This window comes from Larus michahellis, chromosome Z (genome assembly GCF_964199755.1).
Source record: "Larus michahellis chromosome Z, bLarMic1.1, whole genome shotgun sequence".
Lineage (NCBI taxonomy): Eukaryota > Metazoa > Chordata > Aves > Charadriiformes > Laridae > Larus > Larus michahellis.
The window spans coordinates 85,463,596-85,477,749 of record NC_133930.1 but is presented as its reverse complement, the minus strand read 5'-3'; positions in this window follow the sequence as shown (position 1 = coordinate 85,477,749).

The following is a 14,154-nucleotide window of genomic DNA, read 5'->3' as shown; positions in this document are numbered from 1 at the left end:
TCCAAGTTTCCCTTCCCATCAAAACGCCTTGTTATGAGGAGGAAGAGACCTGGCGATGGGAACGGACCAGCGATGAAGATCCCCCTCCTCCTCCTCCGTCCGCACCCGGACTGCTGGAAATGTTGAGCCCTTGCTTTGAGTGGATTTAAAATAAAATAATAAAATAAAATAAAATAATAAACAGTGTTCACGTAGACTTCGGGAGGACCTCTCAGACGTGTAGGTGAGATGCAGGTCCTGGGGGACATGCCACCACCCAGGTTTAACTTTGCCCAGAAACCCGAAGGTTTCTCCGGTCTCTTGCTGGGCGGAAGCCCCCCGCGGTTTGCAGCCTTTGCGCTTGGGTCCCCCTCAGCTCTGGGGAAGGAGGAACTTTTTTATAAAGGGGCTTTTTTTTTTTTTTTTTTCAAGTGAAATAGGCGGCGATGGTCCCCTGACCCCGTGGCGGGCAGAGCAGCGCCTTGGAAGGACGGCACTGCGTGGGTTGCGAGTCGGGGGGGGAGAGAAGCCTTTCTCCTACACTATCGCTTTTAGTGTTTTGGTTTGGTTTGGTTTTTTTCCTTCATTAACATCGACCCGAGAAGCCTTTCCCCGAGGGATGTGGGTATCCAGCACAGACTGGCACCCGCCGCGCCTGCGGGAGTTACGTGGGGAAGTTTTGACTCCTGAGTGATTTCCAAACGCCGGCTCCCGGCAGGCGCCAGCCTCCCGCCGCCCCCGCGCCGTGCGGGGAGCAAGGTGGAACACGAGTGGGAAAGAAAAATAGCGCTGGGAGACAAGAGTGTCTCCGCCGCCCTGGTCTGGCTGCCACCGCGGGGTCCCGGGGAGACCCGGAGAGGAGACCCGCGGGGAGACCCCGCTCCCAGGCATCCCCTGGGATGAAACGAGGGACTTAAATACCCCCCCCCACGCTCCCCGCACCCCTCAGCCGGGGTCAAGTAAATATGAATGTTTCCGGGGGACGGTTCTGCAGGCTGGTTTATCCCGGCGGAGACAATAGCATCACTTATTTCCCACTAAATGCGGCGCAGGAGAGAGCTGACCCCTCTGAGGAAAGGCCTGGGTCGTCTCCTTTTGTCGTTTCCATTTCTCTTTACTCACGCCCTACCTAATCCCCTAATGCCTGGCAAAGGTCTGTCTCCAGACTTCTGCCTTCAAACTCCTTCTTTAAAGCTGCTATCTCCGACACAATTAGATAAATAACCCTCCCGCGCATCTCCCCTCCTCCCGGGACCGTTTCACGCCTTCTCTTTCTGAGCTTGACCCGCCAACAGACGAGATTTTTTGTTTTCTATAGCAAAGCCCTTGATGCGAAGGGTCCTCCGTGTGTCCCCGCAACACGCTGGTACAAAAATAACGTCCTCCCCAATACTGTGCCCGGTCCTGATCGCCCGCTTTTTGCGGAGAAAGCCGCTAACATTGCGCCGAACTCGCAAATATTGATCTGGCGGCTCTCAGCGAGCGGCAAGCCGGGCGCTGCCAGTTTGCCGGCGGCTTTCGCCAGTTTTTCCCTGCTTCTCCGTCCCCTTCCACCTTCGCTCCCGCCGAGTTTCTTCGCTAATTCAATTAAGATCCAGCCTTTGATTCATTCTTGGGCCGGGAGCTGGCTGGGGGGGGAGAGAATCTCCCCTACACGCACCTCTCTAGGTACACTTCAGATGTTTTTTATTATTATGGTTATGTGGATTATTAATGATTTCCTTTGTAGTTTCTGCCAACTTAGCGTGCATCCTCTCTTCGGCGTGGGGGGGGGAGTGGTGGTTGTCCCCAGAACTACACGGGGGCCGCGTTTCCCGTGGGATCCCCCACGCCCTGAACTCGGCGGTGGGGATCAAAGCCAGGAGACCGTTCCCGGTGGGGACAGGGACCACCGGGCGGGATGCCGTCCTTCCCAGGGGCTCTGGGACCCCCCCTCCCTCTTGCCCCCCCCTCCCTCCCCTCCTCGGGGGCGGCGGGGCCCAGCGGCGCTCGGGGCGGGCCCAGCACCATGGACAGCGCCGCCGCCGTCGCCGCCGCCGCCGGGTCCCTGTGCCCCCCCGCCGCCCCACCCCGGGGTGTGGGGGGACACACACGATGCACCCCCGCTCCAGGCACCGCTCGTCCCCGATGGTCACCTTCCAGGAGTGTGGGGACCGCCCGCTGCGGCCAGGCAGGGGAAGAAGAGAATGGGGAGAGAAGAAAAAAGAAAAAAAAAAAAAAAAAAAAGAGGAAAAAAGTTGATTTCTCCGTGCGTACCGCCTGGTGCAGCTCGCCTCCCGCGAACAGGGGGCTGTCAGAGCTCCCCCGGGGGTGTCAGAGCTGGGTCAGCTCCCCCCGGCCCCGACGGGGCCCAGTCCCCGTGCGCAAGACCCCCCGCCCCGCTGCGGGGAGACGCCGAACGCCTCTGCCCCGACCCCAGCGCAACCCACCGGGGTGCGGGCACTGCCCCTGGAGAGGGTCGCCGTGGGGCCCACGCGGCTTGGGGCACCCCTCCGGGCCACCTTCCCACCCGGTGGCCGGCTGGAAGGGCCGGGGGCCAGGAATCCGTTTGCTCCGTGCCCCCCGGCCACCCAGTCCCGCCGCCGCGGCTGGCCCGGGGCCGCCCGGCTGATCATGTCCCCCCTACTTGTGGTTTGTGGGCTTCCCTGGGGTAACCCCCTGCTCCCCCCGGACTGACTCAACCCACCACCACCCCCAGACCTCGGCGGAGGGTGCGGGCTGTCGCCCGGCTGCTCCCCGGGGGCCGGGAGCCGCGGCGGAGGCAGCGGGGGTACCTGTGGTGCGACCCCCGCCGTGCGGGAGACTGCGGGGCGTTTTGGCTGTGCCCCCCACCCCGGCTCCCCACAGCGCGGGGGGCTTCGCCCAGCGACTTCGCCACGGAGGAAGACGCCCGCATCAAAGGCTTCGTCACACGCACACGAAACCGAAGGCTTAAATATTTTGAAGCGTTGAATATTCACCAAGAATGGTTTATTTTTCCTTTCAATTTCTTTTCCTTCCTTTTTTTTCTCTTTGTCTTTTTCTTTTTTATTTTTTTTTTAATTTTATTATTTTTTATTTTAAGGGTAAATGGAGGGAGAGCTGGCTTCCACTTTGCGCCTTTACCATGGCCGAGGAGAAAAGGACCCCCATAACTCCAGCGAGCCGTGGGCTCTCCGAGCGCTTTGCGAGCAAACGCAAGCGCTGGAGTTTCGTTAGGATCCGCCACAACTTTGTGGATTTTGACCCCGACTGCACAGATTTAGTTGCGTTTTCTGTTGTTTTGAGCGGTTTGGGGGTTTCGTGGGGTCGGATTTATTAATTTTTTTTTATAGAATTAAATAACTCCGTCTCCTTTCCCAGCACCGGCTGCGGCTCTGCCTCTCACCCCACGCCGGTGGAGCCGGCGGCACCGGCCGCCCTCTCCGCGTCCCCCCGCGTCCCCCGCCGCCGTGCGCGGCCGTGACCGCGGCCCCGCTCTCACGCGGATCTCTGCGCGCTTGGCAGCGCTCGGCCGCGCTCTGCGGGAAGGAAAAGGTCGTTCAAAAGCATTTTCTCCCCTCTGGGCTCCCCTCCGCCTGGGGAGCAGAGAAAGTTTCCCGTTCGAATAGAGCAAATGTATTTTATTTCCCTTTTTGGAGACTTTCCCCCCTCCCTTCTCTTTGGAAAGAAAGAAACAAATCTTCCCCAGTCCGAGCAGGAGTCCCGAGACCTCCTCTGCGCTCTCCTCGTCCTCTCTTCCTGTAACCCTTCAAAGTCGTTTGAAATGACTTTTCCTGTCTTTCGGCCATTTGTCAATGTCACATTCACGCTGCCCGCTCGGGGGGAGGAAAGCCCCTGCGCGTTCCCGGTTCCGCGTGGAGGGGGGAGTTGTCCTACTCCCCATCCCTCTGCCCGCTCACCCATCCTCCATCCTGTCTCCCGTCGGCCCCACCACTGCGGCTTCGGGGGGACCAGCCCTGACTTCGGGCGGGGTTTTGTCCTGTCGCCGGTGTCGCGACATGCGGCGCCGCCGGAGCGAGCGGCGATGCTCGGGGAAAGTAGCGGGGACCTCGGCTGGGGGGACAAGGGGGCTGGGGGGACAAGAAGAGGGGCCAAACTCCAGAGGGGAGCTTGGGACGCAGCCTTCCTCCCGGTCTTGCTCAGCGAAGGGAGCGCTCACTCACGCTGCCGTGAGGGTTTTGCGCTGCGGAGAAAAGAGGGAAAGGGGAAAGGAAAACAAATCCAAACTCCTAAGGTGTTGGCAGTCCTTCGGGAAACGGGGTGCTGACCTCTCCGGCTTGACACCCCGCGACAAGCCTCGCTCAGCCCCGGCCGCGGGGGCTGGCAACAGCGAAAGCACCGAGCCCTCTCTTATTTCTTCCCTGAAACGAATACCTGGCCGAGATTAGCTGGTGAGAAATTCAAAGCTCAGGGCAGGCACAGCTCCGGCAGCAGGGCAATTGTCCTGACTCCCTTCCCAGCGAGATGCAGTTTTGTTGGTTTGGGTTTTTTTGGGGGGGTTTTTTTTGGTTTTTTTTTTTAATTTATTTTATTTCCCGGCAAGGTGTGTTAGCGGATTTGTTAGCGTCGAAGTAACTGGAGTTAGAACAAAAGCCAAACTCTTTAGCATGTAAGTTTTCATTATCAGCTTTCAACCTTGCAAAACTAGAGCCATTTGCTTAACTTAATCCGTAACATATGTTTGCAACAGTAGCAGATTTTTTTTTTTTTTTTTTGGTGTGTGTGGTTTGGAGCTGATCAAGTTGTAAATTTTCCGCCTTAGGTTTTCAGCGCCTCCTAGTTACAGCCTAACACCTATTGAGAGAGGGAGAGACTCCACAAAGATCCCACGGCACCAAATCCGAATAATCCGATCCAAAATCCCTAATAAAGTTTACCAATCAGGCCACTCAAACTCCTTCGGATTCATCCCACTGAGAAAGGAGCTGCCACGTTTCTGAGAAAATGAGTTCAAATGAGCAATTCAGCATCATCCCCATCCCGCCTTGTCTGCGAGGCAGCGTCTGGTGATTCACTGTTTACTATTACTTTTCCCCATCCCATAGGCCACTTTCCTCAAGGTATCGCTGGAACGATGCAAATGATAGCAGCCTCCCAGTTCAATTAATAACAGTAATAACGACAGGGACAGCGCTAGCGGTGAGCATGCCGCAGACCCACGGTCTAAAGCCGAATTCGCTCTCTGCTGGTTTTATCTCCTACAACAACTTTTTGAATGTCTGTCCTGCAAGAAGGTAATTTCTTCTGCACAAAACGGACGTGCAGCCTCTAAATAGGAGGATTGTAATTGGAGCCCGAACAGGGCGAGGGGTGAATTTGGAGAACACCCTCCCCGCGATTTAGCGTTATCAATCTTTACCTCGGGTATTGACACTCGCCTTGGAGAAAAAAAAAAATAAAAAAAAATACACAGAATGCCTCACAGCCCTGAAAAGATCAAAGGCCCGCGTTTGATTTTATGGCACTTGCACTTTGAATGCATCATAATTGTTTTGATGGGTTAATGACGGAGTGACACGGAGGCTGACGTGTTGATATTCCTGCTTGGAACGAGACCCCAGGAGCCTTTCCCACCGCACCCGCGGCAAATCTCCGCGGGTCTGCGCGCTGGGGCGGGGGCCGGGCAGGCCTGAGGGGCCTCACTGCGTGCTTCAGGACACGCGTGGGAGTGCAGGACCACACCACCACCCCCATTCACACGAGGGCAACCCCCCCCCCCCAGCGGCGCTGCCCGTCTCCCCCCCCACCTCCTTCCCGCCCCGCTTGCGCCCCGCGGGTCTTTCCGCGGAGGGCTGCGCGGGCGCGGTGCTGTCCGCGGCGGCGTGGGCCGGCGGCGCGGCCGGTCCCGCGTGGCCGAGCGCCATCTAGCCCCCGCGGCGGGAAGCGGCGCGGTGGCGCGGGCGCGGAGCGGGCCGCGGGTGCGGAAGGGCCAGCGGCAGCCGCCGGGGCCCGGGGGAGGCGCGGGGGGAAGCCCCGCTCGGCTTCCGAAGGGGCCGCTTCGCTCTTTGTCCTTCGTTTGTTCTTCTGTTTATTAGGATAATCTATTTCTCCATCTTCTTTTTTTTTTTTTTTTTAATTAATTCTGTGCGACCACGCTCCGCGACATGCGGATCTGGGGGCCGGGGCGGGGGCGGGGGGGGAAGAAGGGGGCGAGCGGCGCCCACCGGGCTGTTCACCTCCAGGACTCGCCATCCCAGCTCCTGCCTGCCAGGAAAAATGTGAAATACAGAAAATAAAACCTCTTCTGGGTGTTATCATGGCGCGATCGGGGGTGCGGGGCGAGTGCGCCCGAAGAGCCAAGGCGATTTGTCAAGGCACCAAGGGGGAACCAAATAGGCTGCTTTTAAATGCTACCTGATAGCAGCAGCAGTGCCTTGGGTGAAACTTAGAAACTGAAAATGCCCTTATCTACAAACAAACAAACAGGCGAACAAACTTTGCTGGGTATTTAGATCCTCCTCTCAAAGAGAGCAAGACAAAGGCAGGGTGTATTAAATGACCGCTGCGGCTCTCGTCCCGTCAAGGGTCACCTTTTATTTCTGAGACTTGTAGGGATCCCAGGGACAAAAAAAAAAAAAAAAAAAAAAAAAAAAAGAAAAGAGAAAAAAAATTGCTTCTGCGTCGTCTTCGCGTTATTTCCACACAACCCAACCAAGGCGGCGGCAGGCCGGCGGGGAGCGGGTCCCGAAGCGCATCCGAGGGGCTCCTGGATGCGGAGGAGCCACCGCCGACCCTTCGCCCCATCCGTCGCCCCGGGTGCTGGGAAGAAAATGGCAAAAACCAATGCACGCCTGTGTATTAAAATATCTTTATTGGCAAAAAAAAATTTTTACTTGGTTATTTTCGAAATTTTCAATCACGTACAGGTATTTCCTAACAGAAAACCACGCCGTTTTCTCTTCTGCGATATTGTTTTTGTTGTTTGGGGGTGTTAATAACTTATTGATTCATGTTGTGTCTACATCAGCGTGCTAAAATGTTACTGCAGGTCTCTTTCTTTCTTTCTTTCTTTCTTTCTTTCTTTCTTTCTTTCTTTCTTTCTTTCTTTCTTTCTTTCTTTCTTTCTTTCTTTCTTTCTTTCTTTCTTTCTTTCTTTCTTTCTTTCTTTCTTTCTTTCTTTCTTTCTTTCTTTCTTTCTTTCTTTCTTTCTTTCTTTCTTTCTTTCTCTCTTTCTTTCTTTCTTTCTTTCTTTCTCTCTTTCTCTCTTTCTCTCTTTCTTTCTTTCTTTCTTTCTTTCTTTCTTTCTTTCTTTCTCTCTCTCTTTCTCTCTTTCTCTCTTTCTCTCTCTTTCTCTCTTTCTCTCTTTCTTTCTCTCTTTCTCTCTTTCTTTCTTTCTCTCTTTCTTTCTTTCTCTCTTTCTTTCTCTCTTTCTCTCTTTCTTTCTCTCTTTCTCTCTTTCTTTCTCTTTCTTTCTTTCTCTCTTTCTTTCTTTCTTTCTCTCTTTCTTTCTCTCTTTGTCTTTCTCTCTCTCTTTCTCTCTCTTTCTCTCTTTCTTTCTCTCTTTCTCTCTTTCTCTCTTCCTCTCTCTCTTCCTCTCTTCCTCTCTTTCTCTCTTTTCTCTTTCTCTCTTTCTCTCTTTCTTTCTCTCTTTCTTTCTTTCTTTCTCTCTTTCTCGCTTTCTCGCTTTCTCTCTTTCTGGCTTTCTTTCTCTCTTCCTCTCTTTCTCTCTCTCTCTTCCTCTCTTTCTCTCTTTTCTCTTTCTCTCTTTCCTTCCCTCTTTCCTTCTTTCCTTTCTTCTCTCTTCCCCTCCTTCTCTTTTCCTCTCTCTCTTCTTCCCCTGTCTCCCCTCCTTTTCCCCTTTCCCCTTTCCTCCCTTCACCCTCTCCCTCCCCACCTCTTTCAGCATCTGAGGAAAGAGACCGCAGACGAGATGGGGCGGGGAACGCCGGGGGTCCCGTGGCCCACGTGCACCCAGCTCCCCCCGCACTCCCTCCTCAGCGCCCCGAAAATGGGGACTGACCCCCGAAGAAGCGCAGGTTCCTTTCCCTCTGTGCGGCGGCCGCCTGCGTGCCATGCCCCTCTGCCCGGCGGTGCAGAAACGGGGACATTCGCAGACGGATAATCACAGCATCGGGCTCTTTCGGCAGGTCGCGATATCCAGCCCTGGCGCAGGGCGGGCGAGGGGGCTCGGCGGGCAACCCTCACAGCGGGCCGGGCCGGGCCGAGGCGGGGGAGGGGGGGGGGCAGCTCCCGGGGTCCCCCCCCGCGAAACCCTCGTCCCTCTCCCCGTCCGGCAGCAGCTCCCGGGGCCGAGCGGCCGTCGCGGGGGCGGCCGGGGGGTCCCACCCGAGTCCGTGTCCTGCTGCACCTCGCCGCCCAGGTTCGCTTAAACCTGAAACCTCCTCCGAGATAGGGAGCCCAGCTGTTTAATTTAACATTGATTTATTGCTTTTAAAAGTAAATTTACACACATGCCAGCAGCACTCCGTTTTGTTTCCCCAGACCCAAAGATTTATTTTCTACTTAGCGCTTGTCTGACAAAACAATGTCCTTTAACTTTATTACACATCGATGAGGAAATCTGTCTTATTTTTGGTTGGATTTATCGCTCTGCTGCTTGTGAGGAGTTTTTGTGGTACAGCAAAAGCGAAGGTCAGAAAATACACACAAAATGAAAGCCAGGCAGAGAAGCAAACACCAATAAAGGTAGCAGCAGCGACTTGATGCTGTTATCGCCCCTGCTAGAGTCCATTCGCAGCCAGGATCACAATTAAAAAAGGGGGGAATCATTTTAACTTGGAGCATGCAGGTAGGGTGGGTTTGTACTTTTTTCTTTTACTATTATTATTATTATTTTGTTATGGTGATGAGCGGCTCTTCCTTCATTTGCAGGAGTAAAAGGTCTCTAGTATCTCATGCCTCTGTGCAAAGACAGTCCGTGAAACGTATCTATAATTATTGAAGGGAAGAAATACAGGGTTATCCATACCATGCTGCCTCACCTCTGCGCAGTAAACTCCCAATTACCAAATCTATCTGATGGCTGCACTCAGGGGAATTAGACTGTACTTTGAAGCAGCTTTTACGGTACACTTCATCTACATTTTGGTTTTCTTTAGTTCTCATTAAAAGGCCACTTTCTTCTTTTCACTGATATACTGTCTTTGTGTCCTTCATTCCACACTCTGGTGGAAAAAAAAAAAAAAGTTCTCACATCCTCGAAGGGGGGGGCAAAAATAATAATTTTTAATTTTTTTCTTAGTGTGAGCTGGATTTCTTAATCTTCCCTCTTTTTTTCCACTCTTGGTACAAATCTTTTATTTTAAAGCAAGGCTTGTTCGTACTAACGAAAGGTCCTTCAGCGAGAGTGCGGCCAAAGGGATACTCCAGCGGTATTGAGAAGGTAAAATAAGAGATGGACACAGTGTGAACAAATCTCTCTCTCCTTTTTTTTTCTTCCCTTTTTTTTTTTTTTTTTTTTTTTGTGTGTGTGTTCCGGGCTCGGTCTCAGAAACTGGTTTCTCAGAGAGGCATCTAATAATCACTTTAGAGATGTTCAAATGAGGACATTCGCTCTTTTCTAGCAAGAAGTAAAGATGTGACAGGTTTTGTTATCGGGGGTATAGTGAGAGCTTTGTAAGATATTCCCTTTCTTTCCCCATAAATACACCATCTTTAAATAAAGACCCCCTGTCTTAAAGCGTGACTCTCCCCGCTGGCTCTGTCCACTTTCTGTCCGGTGCGTCCACATAAATCCAAACTTCATGTCACTTAACATATTTTAATGATTTTTACCAACCCAGGCAGGGTTATGAGGAGTTTGGGGTGGTTTGTTTTTTTTTTCCTCTCCAGAAATTGTACATGACTTTTCCCTGCTGTCCCCCAAGCCCGCATTTCCTTGGACGAGCCTTGGTGGCAGAGAAAACAAACTACCTCACCAAAGCAAATAGCAGGGGGTCTCTGCGGAGCTCTGGAAATTCCCCTGCCCGTGTTAGCAGCGTTTTTCTGGTCGGCCTTTGGGGGAAAAAGAAAAAAAAAAAAAAAAGAAAAGGGGGGAAAAAAAGAGAGAGAGGGAAAAAAAGGAAGAAAAAAAGCACCCTGTCACTCAGAAAGGGGCCGTTCTCTTAACCTCTCTCCCCACAACCACGGGGCAGGCCGGCCGGCTCTGCCCCCCGCGCACAGAGACACTGGGGGGCACAGGGACGCCCGGGGGCGGGAGGGGGGGGCAGCTCCCCACGTCCCCTGCCACCCCTGTTTCGTGAGACAGGACAAGGTAGGCCCCAGGCTTTGGGGGGCAGTGAGGAGGGTCCCCCGGATACCCTACGTCTTGGGGGGCCGTAAGGTGGGGCTGGGATTCGGTGTGTCCCCCCCCATCACGCCTTGACCCCACGCGGGCTCAGCCTCGGGGATGCGTGTGTTCCCCCCCGCATCTCCCTGCGCGGGTCAGACCCGGCTGGGTGTCTCCTGATGGGGGGGTGAGGGATGTCCCCCCCCCCCCAGACTCTGTAGGTTTTGGCATCTGGGTTCTGTCTGGGCAAGGCGGGGGGAGCATCTCGGAGCCCCTTTCTGGGGGGAAGCCTGCGGGGGTCTTTTTGGGCACAGAAAACATCTGCAAAAAAACAAAACAAAACAAAACAAAAAACCAAAACGTTCCGGCTGCTCCTGCGGGAAAGAGCCCGGCCTTTTTATTGCAGAAATGGTAAAAAGACACGGGTGGCTGTAGATCCCGATCCCCCCCCTACCCCCCCCAAACAAAAGGACAAAGCTCGGTGAAATAGCCCGGGTGTGCGCAGCGCCGGGAAGCGTCGCCTCCGTCCCCGGGACAAAGGTGGGATCGGAGGCAGGAGAACGAGGAGGGAGCTGGATCGCACCTCCCGGGCGTCTGGTCGGAAGGGAAGAGGGCAGGACGTGTGTTGAGGACGCAGGTAAATAAAATCAGAGTTCGAGCGCTATTAAACACAGCATCCGGGGCCATGCCTGCGCACAGTTCCGCCTTGATATGCAATTAAATTACAGCAAATTCCTCTTTAAATAATATCGTTGGGAATCCTTCTTTAAGATTCAAGGATGTCTGAGGTTAAGTAGCTTTTAAAACGTCAGTTCTAAATGGCTTATGCAATGAATAGCTACCTTCAAATCCTAAAACCATTATAAATATGCTATACATATGGATGCCAGTTTATCTCTACATATTTCTTTTTAAAATGAGGGAAGCATTCATAAAAAGCTACTTGCAACACTTTATTTTAGGAAAGCAGATGTTAATTTTTTTCACATATCATTTTATGACCAAGTACATGTGTAACATTGGAAAGCATCCAGAGCGCCTCTATTATTTGCTAAATGACTGTTAGTTGAGGCATATTATTCTCGGCATAACCAAGGTATAGGTTATATCAATAAAATAAACATCTGTGATTCTAGCAGGAGAGGCAAAAAAAAAAAAAAAAAAAAAGAAAGAAAATTTAAGAGTTCCTATAAAAGTGGGGAAAGCGTTTGTGTAGGGAGAACACACCTGCAGAGGAGTAAATTGGCTATTTACACAGCCATGCCGAAACCAGGCTCTCTGCTGTACATTTAAAAAAAAAAAAAAAAGGAAAAAAAAGGGGGGGGTATCGCAAAACTCCACGAGAAAAACGCGATCCTGGCTGTAGCTTTCCTGCACGGCGTGCTAACACATCCCGGGCACTGGATTAAAAGCCCTGGGATGTTTTCTAGGCAAGGATTGCTCTCTTGCTCTCTCTCTCTCCTTAGCAGCAGAGCGTTATAGCTCGCAGGAATGTATTAGCCACAGTTTCCTCCTGTCAATGTTTAAGAATTCCCAGAGACTTCAAGGGGCTGGGTTTTTCCCTCTCCGCAGCGAAATATCTGCGAGAGACGTTCGTGTTTGCGAGGAGTTTTTACGAGGGGCTTGAGTACTTAAGAGGAGCGAGGCGTAGTGCATTGGCATAATAATTAAGCGTATGCAATATTTATCGCCCTGTGATGTTTGTTATCAGGCAGGAGAGCGCACTCAATTGAGGTTTAACAAATAGGAGCGTTATTGATCAAATATAATGAATAAATACGCATATGTATTATTTATCCGCGGACACATGTATACACACACGGGCAGGAGCGTCTCATTACTGGGAATGAGGAGAGATGCTCCTGCTTCTCCCAGCCCTGCCCCTGTGCCAAGGGGCCGCCGAGGAGGAAGGGGGGTTGTTGGTGGTGATTTCACATAAAATGCTGCAAATATGGAAAAAAAAAAAAAATAGGTCACCAATAAAATTGATCTCAGCATGGAGTATAATTGTAACAAAATGCTGCTGAGTAAAAACCGAGGAGCTCGCTGGCTGGGGCAGCCTCGTCGCGAACCATCTGGTGCGTATTAAAAGCGGTGCTGTAAATATTGCTGAAAACTCGTGCCTTATCAGCTCCTATAGGCGCAGGGGCCCGCGGGCTCCCCATATGCCGGGGTGCGGGGACGGGGCGGCTCACGCAGGGAAAGGTGTCGCGGCGGCCAGGAGCTCCCCGGGCGCGGCTTTCCATAATCCTGGTGGAAGTTTGTCCCGACAGAGAGGGGGGGTAAGGAGGGAGGGGAGGGAGAGGGAAGGCCCCTCTCTCCGTCCCGCTTGCTCTGACGACGATAGGGTATGCAACTGCTGACGTCACTTCACATCAGGGCCGGGGAGCAAACGTGACCCAGGCGGGAGCTCATCTGTTTCTCATCACTTGGGAAGTTTCTCTCGCTCCCCTCCCTTCCTCCCTCCTTCCCTCTCCCTTTCTCCTCATATTTTTTTTTTTTAAATCTTACATATTTATTTTTTTTTCCCCCCTCCACGTAAATAAGCCGAGGCAGGCCCCATCCCCCGCCGCCCCCCGCCCGGGCTCCCCACGGGGAAGCGCTGGGACCCCGGGGCTCACTCCCACGCCGGGTATCCCGGTGTTCCCCCCCCATCCCTCCCCGTGTTCCCCCCCCGCCCTCCCCGTCCCGTCCCGTCCCGCTCCTCTCCCTATTCCCATGGCCATTGTTCGCACTCCCCAGCCAACTTTGGCCGCCGACTGAAAGCCCGGCGGTCCCCTGGCTCCTGCATTGTACTGAGGGTCACTTACTCTTTTTCTCGGAGTTGGGCTCTGCTCCTTCATCCCTCCTCTTCTTCTCTGCTCCTTCATCCCTCCTCGTCTCTGCTCCTCACGGGCTGTCGCCTTCTCCCCACGCACACGGAGCTGCACCAGAGGCTCGTCTTGATAAACCTGCTGCTAATGACGGCCCAGTGCAACCGACACAGAAATAAAAACTCTCTCGCTCTCTGCTTCCACCCCCCACCCTTTTTTTCCTTTTTCTTTTCTTTTTTTTTTTTTTTTTCCTCCTTTCCTCCAGGCTGCATTCCCCTCTGACCGCTGCCGCCTTTAATTATGGGAGTTATATTTCTTCCCTGGGAGTCATTCGTGGGGATTTTTTAGGTGGAAAAGGCGTTTCAGCGGAGTTATTTTTGAGCAGGGACCAGTGCCCTATATCCAGAGGCTTTGAGTGAAGTGCAGATTGAGACATATCGGGTTCCCTATAAAAGGATCATTTCTTGTGGGAGGTTGGACACGAAGTTTGGACTCGTGACTTGCATTCCTGAGAGACATGCATATTTTAAAACAACAAAGCAAGCTCGGAAGAAGGCTTAGAGGAGGGGAGAGGGAGGGGAAAAAAAAAAAAAAAAGAAAAAACTTGGAAAGAAGTTACCAAGTGACAAACATCTGTCAACATGGACCAATTTGTATGGCGCTCTGGAAAAAAAAAAAAAAGAAAGTACCTGACCAGTTTTATTTATCACTTCAGGGAGCCGCAGCTACTTTGCTGGAAGTTTGTGTGGCTCTTCAGCCGCTCAGAAATGCAGTTTGGCTCAAAACTGGGAGTTTAAAGCGCTTTTCTGGCCTGTGGATTTAAGTCCCAGCTCCTTCTTTACCGGCTCTTTACGCGGAGCAGGTCCAGCGCTTCAAAGGATATCTCACCCCCGAAAAAACAGCCCGGGGGAGGGGGGGAAGACAAAAGGAGAGCAAACAGGGGGACTCGTGTGTCTGTTGAAGGAATCCACGGATGCCGCAGCGCAAATAGTTTCTCTGGAAAAGTGAAAAAAAAAAAAAGGCCGCGGGGGGCTGGGGGGGGGCGGGGGGAGGGCAAACCTGGCTTGCTGGGAACCCCGAGGGGCGTGGGGATGCTGGGGGCCGTGGGCAGCCCTCCCCACTTCCGTGTCCAAAGGGGAAGGGGAACAAAAA